At 43.0% G+C, this 12,165-nt stretch overlaps 1 pseudogene; it reads left to right on the top strand.

Annotated features, from left to right (window-relative positions):
- Positions 1-11,771: 11,771 nt before the first annotated feature.
- Positions 11,772-11,890, top strand: LOC129345880 (5S ribosomal RNA; annotated as a pseudogene).
- The last annotated feature ends 275 nt before the right edge of the window (positions 11,891-12,165 follow it).

The following is a 12,165-nucleotide window of genomic DNA, read 5'->3' on the forward strand; positions in this document are numbered from 1 at the left end:
ACCCCTGCCAGTTTAGAGCTCCAGTGGAGAAACTTACAACCCTTGTTAGAAGGTGGTGAAAATTCTTCAAACGCCTTTCCCTCTTCTACAATAAACCCTGACTTTAAAGGGTAAGTCCACTGCTAGAGAAATATGAAACCAAAGCCACCCTCTTTGTATATTTTCCAAAGATGGGGGTATCTTTGCTAAGAAAGTACCGATTGCAATGAAATCCAAAGCAGAGCAAACTAAGTTTGTAAAGACCCTACCAGGAATAAAAGATACCCCCACTATCAAATCTGCAATCACATGGTAATCAAATAACAAGGCAATCTTTTGCTTCCTAAAAGTTCTCTCCCTTTCAAACTTCATCACTACAAAGGAACTTCACACCCTAAGACAAGATCTCTTTTGTATAAGGACAGGTTGAAAAGAAGAGAGTGGCATATCAGAAGAAAATTTGCAGTAAAGGAAATCTAAAATTATACATATTCTCAAGGAAGATACAGATCTAGGCCAGATGAAGATTGCTCACTCCAAAATACTCTCTGGATCTGCTCTAGTGTACCCTTTGGAGGTATTTATTACTAACTAGAAAAGGATGAGTGATATTTGAAAATTAAAAGATTAAAAGGAAGTTCATCCCTAATCAGAGTCAAAACTTATTTGACCCAGTTTGATTAATTATAGGTTGGGGGTGGGATTGGGGTTCAACATCCTTCAGAATTAAAGAGTATGAAAGAAGTGAACTTTGTTCAGGAGTTCTTAAGAAGTAATTGTACATGACGCTCCCCTCCCCAGGTGTACACCAAAGGGCCTAATTCAGTCTAATGCTAGAACTCACAGTCACAACTGATGAGTTCCCAGCTTGTAACTGGTAGGATTACCAGGCTTCCCACTATGGTGGTAGGAATTAAAAAAAACCCAGCAACATCACTGAAGTTGCTACATTTTTATCATAGAGTTTGCAACAATTCCTAGAGCTACCCTTTGTAACTTTTGAGTTTTAACTGGAAGGGAGATGGTGATTTTTGTGAAGATGCCAAAATTGCACAAATCCAGCCCTCTCATCCTTCACCTGGTAAGCAGAATGTGAGCCGAACTAGCAGGTGTTTGAGTATCCACAGATAGAAGTTGGCATATTAGCAGGAAGGGAAGGGAGGTGTGACTTTTTTGCCAGTTGTGCAACATCTTTGCCGAGGATTACTATTTTCTTTCCTCTTTCAGGTACCATAAGAAGTTTGGGCACGGGCTAAAGGGAACACCTCTCATCCTTCAGTCCACCATCTCTGTCTCCTCCTGCATCCCATTTTATCCTGCTGCTACAGACTAACACGGCTATCCCTCGGTGAATTCACCCATTGATCACATTCGTTATGAAGTTCCCAGCACCTCTGCTCTTTGCCCATCTGCTTACACCCACAATATTTACACAACTTCTGCCACGTGAGTGCAGGCAAGATGGGACTCATCATCTATGAACTCGAGAAGCCATCAAGGGCTCACGGATCCCACCACAAGGAAGAAAAGGAGCTCCGTCATAAAGGTCTTTTCATATACAGCAGCAAATAGCAGGTGGATTCAGGAATTGGGATGCATTTCTTTTCTTCGGAAGAAGTAGTTCTCAGTGTGTTCTTTCAGGATGTAACAATACCAGTGTGAACTAAACGGTAAGATTGCTCCAGGTGTGTGCTGAGCAGAAGGGGGTGGGAGAAGTAAAGCCTATCAAATAATTCCCCCCTGGGATTGGTGCCCATTGAGATCAGCAGAGTTTCCTTCCCTGCCTTTCTCTATTCTTCCCAGCAGCTTCTGAACCCACATTTACTTTCCCACATCAGGCACTGATCCCTGCTGACAGAGGTGGCAGAATGTGTAATGGAAAGACCGCTCAACTGGAACACCTGGGCCAGTTCACAGCCATTGTCCTTTCAATGGCAGCAAGAAATACTTTTAGGTGTTATGGTATCCCTTAGACCAAATTACATCCTTCACCCCCCACCCGCCCAGTCCATTGTCACCCTCTGGGCATATTCCCCAAGCTTCTTCTTTTGCTAGTGAAGCAGGGCATCAAGAAGACATCCTTCTTCAAGGACTTTGTATGATGTCCTTTCCTGCTTTTTTCAGACTTAGGCTAGATATAGCATATTTAGGCTGGTAGTAGAATCCTAAGGTGGTAGACTTTACCACTGTTTTGACTGCATGACTGCAAAGGCAAATAACCTGGAATGCTCCTGCTCTCCTATGTCAAAAACACATATGCTCAAGCAGTCTCCGTGTAAGAAGAAAGAACTCTAGAAAGAAAGGTTGCAGCCCAGCCATCTCCCTTCTGCACTAGTTTTCTACTTGCAGGGAGCTATAGATGAGGGAATTACATAAGGGTGGCATTCCAAAACGTGATCACCCCACCTGTTGGCTGAAGTGGTACAGATAGGGTTGTCAGCTTCCCTTACCTTGAAAGTGGGAGACTCAGGATTGCTAGACAGGCAGAAGGGATCTTGGTCCCATGTGCATTTGTGAAGCATGCATGTGTTCTCCAGAGACTTCAAGGACATCACTTCCAGTAGAAAACTAGCATTTTTTGTTATTTGGGGACAAATTTGGTCCCACTGTGAACCTATAGCATCTGATTTTCTACTGGAAGGGTCTCATTGTGGCCTCCAGAGTATGCATGCCATTTCACCGCATGTCCCAGTGGCTCCCAGCCTGCTTCTCCCTCCTTTTCCCCGCAGTCCAGACGAATGGGTCCAGGAGGCAAAAGGCAGTGAGAAGGGAACAAGAGGGGAGTTGGCATGTTAGATCCAGTCCTTTCTGCCATCTTGTTCTGCTGCATCCTCAGAGGTTGCCCTGTGCACCGAGGTGAGAGAGGTAAAGGTTGTAGAGGTGTTTGGAAGACACGGTAACCTTTGAAAGGGATTTTAGGGGAGGCAAATTTGCAGTGAATTTTTGCTATGCACGTAGAAACCTCAGCTTTGTTCTTACAGCCATATCTATCTTTTGTTCCTCTTCTTTCCTAGAACCAGAGGTGTTTGTCCTAGCTTTTAGATTTAGTCTTCCCATAAGTCCTAGCTATCCACTCCGACACCTGTCAGGAGGACATGCAAGGAGATTCTTTTCACATGCACACAAATCACACATTCAGAATTGCCATTCCCTCCACCATATTCATGTGCATCAGTACAGGCAATGGAGAGGGGAAACATAAATCAGGTTGGGTTTGGCCCACGGATGGCCTGTTCCTCATTTTTGGCCCAGTTGATCTCCACCATGAATTTAATCTAGGTGGTTTTACAGAAGATGCTATTCCCACAGCCTTAATTTCCCTCCTATCTCTGCAGCAATAAAACTGGCCTATCTTCCAAGACAGTCATAAGATTACAGAGGTACTATATGTGAAGGGCTTTATAACTTTGAAACGCACTGTCCTAGTGAGTTTATGGGTGAGTTAAGATTTGAATCAAGGACTTACTGCTTACACTTTTGCCTATGCAATCCACCAGCAACACATGCAATAACCCTTTGCTGTTGCTATTCCCCCACAAAGGTCTCTCCTTTGGTTCTAATACCCTTCAGACACTTTTATTGATCTTTTCTTCCCTTCCACTCCACCTCAAGCTCCAACATGCTAATCGTACTTCTATAGCAAAACAATCCCATTATCATGTTAATTAGTGGGAGGGTTGTTGGAGTTTTCCGGTTCATTACTTGCTAATTTCAAGATAAATGAATCCACAGGTTGCTAAGAAAATAAGGTCACCTATTGAGTATTCGTAAACATGTTTGTAAACACAAAGAGGGAAAGAGAATGGGAGCCATGTAGGGCCTGGAGATGATGGGCTTTGGGTGGGAAACCATTTGGTTTGCGGAGTTGGGATGTCTCTAATATGACCCCCTGCCCCAGATTATTCCTAATGGACAGCCAAATACATCCCCTCCACTGAGCTCCCCTCTTGGGAACATGCAAAGCATATTTTTGCTTACACTTTGATGTTTCTACTTGTTTGGTTGTGGCTTCCTGTTGTGGAACGAGCCAGTATCAAGGAATGCTGGAAATGGGATAGAATAAGTAGAACGTGTGATACCATGTGAGTGAGTAATACAAAAAATACGATTGCAAGTACTCTTGGGCCGTTTCCACACATCCTTAAAGGGATGACACACCAAACACTGGCAGCTTTCCCCCTTGACTCCAGACGTCTCCATTTTCAAAACGGTTGCAGGCTGATTGGCTTCCATTTTTTCAGCATCTTTTTGGGGACCACAGGAAAGTGCATTCCCAGAAAAGGCATCAAAAAAAGAAAGCCAAACAGCCTGCAATCATTTTGAAAACGGAGACATCTGGAGTTAAGGGGAAAATCCACCGGTGTGTTCAGTGAGTGGGCTGTCCCTTTAAGGACATGGGGAAATGGCCTTGGTCTTGTAGTCTCACCCTTCTCTTTTGGCCCTATCCATTTGGCCCCATCTTCAAACTTTCTTTCAAGACACACCAGTGAAGGAATATTCAGAAATGAACCAAAACAGGGTGAGGTGGCTCACTTTCTTAACAAAGCTTTTTTGCTTACTGTGAAAAAGCAACCTAGTTTTCTGCAAGGTTTTAGGAACAAGAAAATGAGTGAAAATGATTGCCCCCTTTAAGCAGTGACCGCCATTTTAAGAGAGGGGAAGGGATTGCTGTTTTGCAGCAACACACAATTTTCTTGCTCCCTGGGGAAGTCCCCTGCTTCTGAAAGAGTGTGGTGCCTCTGGTAACATCACTACAAAGGAAAACAACCCCTCCAGTGAACATTCTGTGCAGTCCATGTAATATAGTCAATTTAAAGTGCCTCTACACATATGCAGAGTATCTTTTTCTCCCCACTGAATCACTGCAGCTCTTCTTTATACACTCGTTGAGATGAACAAATGTTTCTTATTTTGCAGGTTTTCATTTTTTGCATCTTTTAGCTGTTGCATTTGTTACCTACATCAGTTCGATGATCCTTTAAGCATACAAGGTACATGTAACGTATAATGCTGATTTATTGAGACACAGTGAATATTGAAAATGTTTAAGTTTGCCAGGAAAAAAAAAAAAGAGGAGAGGAAACCAGAAATGTCGTGTCAGTAAAAAAACCCCATGAATTTGATTTGCTTCTGTAAAATCAAAACTGGGCATTTCAGGCCAAACAATCTAGGAGAAGGAATTCAAAATCCTCTCTACATCCTTAAGGCCCAAGCCGACATCAGCCTAGTAGTTCCATCATGACCAGCATCGGGTGGGGACCTCTGCTGCTGACTCCCTCCTCACACATCTCCTCTGATTCCTGCACTCACACCTTTCTACTGCCTGCTTGCCCGTGCTTTGTCACCCCTGCTTCCAGCTGCATGCGCTAGCCTGTTGCTGCTGGAGATGAGCACGAGGGTGGTGTACACAGCATCAGCATTCCTGGTGGCATGGCACTCCTAGCTGAACCCAGCACCATCAGAAGGCAGTGTGAGCAGCTGTGGCTGTAAGTGATGGGAGAGCTTGTTGAGTAGACAAAAGAAGGACACACAGGCAGGTGGGAGCTCGTGGATGTGAGGGCAAGAAAGGGAGTGGGCCTGGGGGGGCTGACCACTCACTCAAACTTGGAACTGGTCCTGAGTTCCATGAATGAGCTTCAGACCAAGGTACAAGAAGAGGACAGGTTAAGCTTTCTCCCCGCTCTGTTTTCCAAACTTTCTCTGCAAAGCTGCTGTTTTTGCCACTAGTGAAAGCACCAGTTCCTTATTCACATCTGGATCAAGAGCTGTATACAATCCTCCAAAGTGGGTTAGATTGACATCCGGAGTTGTTGATCAATGCACTTGCTGGCCAAATGGGGATTCGCACTCAGTACTCCCCCATCCAGATCTAATATTCTGCTGACCATTTTTTTCCTCATTTTACTTATTTTTTAAAAAAGTTCTACCCTACCTTTCTGCTCTCATGAGGCCAACCAAAATGACTACCAAATTAAATGACTACCATACATAATAAAAATCACATCTTAAAAACCATTAAAACCCACAAAATACACATCATAAAAACAAGTAAAATCAGAGCCATACCAGGTCTAGGATCAACTTGGCTGTCACCGACCCCACCACAAATCAACAATGATGCTTTAGATGTCTGTTAGTTTAGGAGGGGGGGGGGGTTAGACTTCAATGTAGTTGGGAAATATTTCAGGAAAGAAAGTTGCCCCCTTTGTAGGAGACCTTCCTTCACTGCTGTTTCCTTCATACAACAACAAATGAAATTTCCTTTGGCAGGTCTTTTTTCACATCCATACTCACTTGGGTTTGCCTAGATCTCAGAATTTGTCAAAGTTTCAGGGAAACTACCTCCTTTCAGTTGAGAGCCAATGGGATGGATTCTTCTCCATGGGGTCTGTTCCCTAGCTTAGGCCCACATTTTACATCTTAAAATTCCTCTGTCCCAGACTCTTGATATCCTGATTTATTTTATTTTGTCTCTTCAAGGATTGGAACTGCAAGACAGGCATAATCAATCATGTGGGAAAGAGGGTAATAATTCTGCACTAGAGATAAATAAGAAGGAGAAACTTGAAATCTCTTCTTCAAAAGAGCAGCTTCTGCTACTCCAATCGGTTCCCAGGCTCCACCCACTCAAGGTCAGAACCTCATGAGATCGGGAAACTTTATGCTCAAGAATGTTGCAGCAGGCTTTGTTATGTTCATGTGTTCAAACTCTACAGAAAGACAAGGCACTAATAATTTGTTCCAGAGTTTCCCTAATCTTATTGATCAATAAGAAGGGGCAGAGCTCTGAATTTTAATGAGATTTTGCATTTGGAAAGGGGTGTTAGAAGAATAGTCTTCTATCTTATGAGAGGTCCTGATATAAAAGTTTTTTCTCTGCATTCTGAGGGCCAGACTACAAGTGATGGATGACACAGGTTGGACACTTGTCAGCTTCCCTCAAGTTTTGATGGGAAATGTAGGCAGCTTGGCAGAATGTTGGACGAGTGACAGTTGAAAAGTCCATTGGACAGCAAGCTGCAAGAGCCAAGCTGCAAGACCGGGATGCCTACATTTCCCATCAAAACTTGAGGCAAGCTGACAAGTGTCCAACCTGTGTCATTCGTCACTTGTAGCTTGGTCCTGAGTTTCTCTACACGAGACATCTGATATGTGAAGAACTCATGTCAGGAGATGCTATGGTAGCCAGGAAAGGTAGCTTTGCTATACACTGGAGCTATGTGAAGGAGCTGTGAAATGCCAGAAAGGAAACTTCAGCCCATTATAACCTCTCCAGGTCCAAGCCTGGCTCTGGAAGGCAGCTCCAACCACATTTTCATTCCTCACTGCCCTCTGGTTGCAATCCCAAACACAGTTTTAGACTGGAGAGGTGAAAATGACAGAGCCTTCTAAGAGCCTTCTAAGAGTCAAAGATGAAATTAATAAACGCTCTGAGCAGCCATCTCCACAGCCTCCATCTTTTTAAACTACACTTCCCGGCTAATGTTGCATCTTCCTACACTTGATGAGCAAGTACCAAGGCACCTCATGTAGAGAGACTCTATGCTGAAAAGCCAGAGATCCAAGTAGATAAATGGGGTTGCCAGGCAAACCATGGCGGCCAGAGGCAGGGATGGGAATAGGGTTAATGGTGTGTGTGTGTGACATCAGCAATGTCACTGAAGTTGCTATGTCACTTCTAGTAAAACCCGGAAGTGGCAAAGGGTAGCTCTAGGAATCACCAGAACTTTATGGTAAAACTCACCAGGAACTCTATGAGCTTGGTAGTCCATAGATGGCAAATGGGGTATTGTTACTTCATGAGCAGGCATTCCAAAAATCATCTCTTCAAAGATTTTTCTCCCACCCCCTACCATTATGTCTAGATTAGAGCACTCTTTTGGGTCATCCTTGATAGCTAACAGATTGGCATCTGAAAGGCTGAATTCCTTCTCCCTCCTTCCCCCTCTCTCTTTTTTTAATTAAGATAATAAATTGGTCTTAAATTATCCCTGAAATCAGACCAGTGTTGATTACAATGGGTCTCATGCTGTGACAGCTCGAAATGATGTTATTTTTATTCCTTTTCAACGAGATCTTAATCTCTCCCTGTATGTAAACAAATTGTCACAGTAACCTTGCTCTTTAATCTCCCACTGGAAGACCTCTGGAGCATCAGAAGATAACAGATCACACCAAGATTTCATCTGCTCCCAGGCTTTTACAGATATGCCCCATTCTTTCCTTCCTTCCTCCCTCTCTCCACCCCATAGGCCTTTAAATCTTGAAGGAGAATGATGTAGGCACATTTTTATATGTTGTTGCTTCTCCCTAAATCTGTTGGTGTTCTTATTATTAATGGAACTAGTGAAAGATCCCTGAAGTTTGAAGAGAAGGCCTCAGTGCCTGGGAACTCTGTCCCCTTGCTGAGATAGGGATTATGCTGCTACTTGGTGGGACACACTGTTTCTGGGAGAGTGGACAAATTTATCCCTACCTCAATGCTGCATCCCGTTACACTGTTTTGTTCCCACCCCATACGGCTACACATTCGGGAGTAAGGATGCTCCAAGACCTGCCAGGTTGCTTCATGTTCTGCTTTCCAGAGCATGCTGCAGTTTGGTTGTTAGCAAGCAGTTTGAACCTGTTCAGTGGGTTAATTTCAATGTGTTCATACACTACAAAATTTCACACATAGGCCCCAAAATGGTTGTTCGCCAACCTCTCCAAGTGGAGTCTGAAGAAACCCTGGAATTACAACTGATTTCCAGTTGACAGAGATCAGTTCCTGTGCAAAGAAAGGCTAATTTGGAGAGTGGAATCTATAGTATTATACCCCACTGAGGTCCCTCCCCTCCCCCAAACTTGCCCTTCCCACTCTTTACCCTAAATATCCAGAGCTGGCAACCACAGTTGTCATTGGGTGTTGTTTGACATCCAACTTTTTAAAAAGTGAGTAAATCTGTCAGTCAGCCAGCCAGTGATTATGAAAAGCCAAAAATGAAGTGGTGCAGTACTAAAAATGCCAAAGGGAGCAGCAGAGAGCCCACTGCAACTTATTAGTAAACTGGGAAGACTAAAAAATAAACAGGAGAGCAAACTCACAGTTGTGTCCCTTATATAGCCTTACATATTAATAAAAAGTGCATAGATAGGAAAGGATCCAAATTCTGACATCTCTATTATAGTAACAGTCTAAACCTTGGTTTCATAACACTCTCATGCAATCATTCAAGGTAAGATACAAAGCAAATACCAAAAAATAGCAATTGTATCTCATATGTCCTTTGTTTTGTATCTTTCAGATGAAAACAACAAGGTCACTCCATAGCCTTGCCACTCATCGTGCCACTTCGACAAGATGCCGACTTCCTTTCCTTGTTTTGCAAAGCTTCCTCACGGTGGCAAAGCAGATGTTCTACCACTGAGCCATGTTCCCACGCTGAGAAGGCCATGAAGGTTGATATTGAGTCCATGGAAGTTGATACTGGAATCAAAACTTGGTAGTCTTTGAGATGGTCACAGTACTATTGTTTATTTTGTACTATGAAACTCCTCTCAAGATCAAAAAATTGTCACTCCCTAACTTATGAAGTAGATCCAGAGGAGTTAGCCATGTTAGTCTGTAGTAGCAAAATCAAAAAGAGTCCAGTAGCACCTTTAAGACTAACCAATTTTATTGTAGCATAAGCTTTCGAGAATCAAGTTCTCTTCATCAGTTTGGAACATGCATCTGACAAAGAGAACTTGATTCTCGGAAGCTTATGCTACAATAAAATTGGTTAGTCTTAAAGGTGCTACTGGACTCTTTTTGATTTAACTTATGAAGATCAGTCTCATACCAATAGATGTGGCTGCTGTCCAGCAAAATGCTATCACCCTTGCCATCATACCTTTCCCGTTTAAAATCTATGGTTCATCTGTAATTTTTTAAAATAAAAACAAAAGCACAAAGGACCCGGAGAATGCCACCCAATGCCACCATCTACCGACTGGAATTATTCTTCCGAACTGCGATTCCAGAGCAGTCAGTGTGGCTATTTCGTTAAACGAATCTGCACGTGATAGCAAATAACGACGCTTAATAAATTGGAGGGAACGATAATGATTTTCATTTTGGTGATTGAATTGATAAAAGCAAAGACTACTCATTTAATAGCTTCATTAAGGAACTACCTTGGGAGGTTACAGGGAGGGGAAACTCATCTCACTTTTCTCCTGAAGGAAGACGAATTTCCTCTCAAGAGTTTACAGCTTATGACAAGCCAAAATGAAAAGCTTTGAATACAACTTGTACTTCGAATAGGAACCATCATGAAGGAATCTTCAGAATTCTGTGTGGTCCGCCCTGGCACCCCTTTGAGATGCTGGTCTTTTTTCACTGGTTGTTCCGCTATGTCAAGGATACTACATATGAAACAACTAAGACTCTTGCAGATGTTATGTTGGGCTAGGGCTGCCAAGTTCTTGGTGGGTGCAGGGAATTTTCCACCTCAGGTCTTGTTAAATTTAAAAAAAAAATAAGGTCTTGCCTGCTTACAGGAAGTTCTTACTATAGAGTTCTAGAGCCACTGGAAGTAAATGAGGGTAGGCCTAGGAAAATGGTAAAGCCCAGTATTCTTAACATAGTTTCCAGGAAGCTTTAGGAATCACCAGAACTCTATGATAAAACATACTGTAAATAAATGAGAAGCTTCCCCCCCGCCAGCCGTCCCACCAGTTGCCAGACAATGCTTGGCAATCTTGTGTTGAGTAGTCAGATACAATGCCAGCCAAGCACCACCTCAGTTTGATTTAAGCACCTGACAAACAGATTATCAGACACTAACATAGCTCTGGACTACTTAAACAGGCACTGAACAGTGCATTTTCCCCCATAATACAGCATTTATTCAAAACTGATTGAACTGTCTATTTAAACTGTTGCCTGTCGATTGCAGCAGGATGGGATGGGAGGATTAGAACTCAAGTAGTCCCTGTGAATGTGCAGGTATAAAAAGTCTCTTGTATTGCATGGTACTGTTAGGAAGCAAAACATTGAAGCAACCTCCTTAACATGGATGAAAGCACTGACAAACAAATCAACCATCCGCCGAAAAATTGGCTGCCTGATCATGACTGGCGAACAGGTTGCAAGCTGAACCTGTGCATGTTTGAGCCTTCCTCGTTACAGTGATATCAGAGACTCCTCTGAGTAGGAAATGTATTTTGTATTCCTTCAAGTGTAGCACAAATATCCTTATTTCTACAAGAGTGCTGTGAGTGTGAGCAACTGCCCTTTGATTGGTATATAGGTGGAGAAAAAGACCCTCCACTACGCTTCAAAAGATCAGCCTCACATCCTTTTCCATTCTGATGACTTGCAATAAAATAACACACTTTGATTTCTTTTAAAAAGCCCTAGTAGAGCAAGGGTTAGGGGTAATAATGGAAGACAGCAGTAGATTAGGGTAAAATCAGTTGCGGATCCGGTAGTTCATTAGTGTAACTTAGGGTGTACTTTATATGTTAAACATACAATCTGGCAAAAACTGGAGTTTACTGGAATTTTAGGCTCAAATGTGAATCCAGGCCGGACCCTATCTGAATGCACATTAACCAGGGCCTCAATTATTTTAGACCAGAGTTGCACAACTATTGAACCATGTAACATGGCCTACAAATTCTCAACAAATATCCTTGATTTCCACATGCCCAGCAAGGCAGCAGAAACCAAATTCTTAAGCTCCCTGCATTTGTATTTGAGCAGGCTTGAGTCTGGTGTGAGAATGGTTCTGGCTACCTGGCCTTCTAGGTTATATAGGCCTGCTATTACTTACGGCCATACCACCCTAAACACAGCCTGTCTCATCTGATCTCAGATGCTAAGCAGGGTTGGGCCTGGTTAGTACTTGGATGGGAGACCGCCTGGGAATACCGGATGCTGTAGGCCTGCTATTTGGAGGACAAGTGGATTTTGGCTTACTGTAATCAGAAAGGGTACCGTTTCTTAAACTGATTTTATGTCGCCCACATCATCTATATGTTTGGCCATATATTTGTGATATCTCATTATATTTTACCTGGGATTATGTGGGTCTCAGGCATGGTTTGGGACCTTATATCTGCCTCGAAGAAACTGAGTCCCACTTGGAATTTTGCTGGAAGTTAACCTGCCAGTTCACTCCAAGGATATATTGCATCACTGGGGTCATGCTAAATTGATAC

Source organism: Eublepharis macularius, chromosome 18 (assembly GCF_028583425.1).
Source record: "Eublepharis macularius isolate TG4126 chromosome 18, MPM_Emac_v1.0, whole genome shotgun sequence".
NCBI classification, from domain to species: Eukaryota; Metazoa; Chordata; class Lepidosauria; order Squamata; family Eublepharidae; genus Eublepharis; species Eublepharis macularius.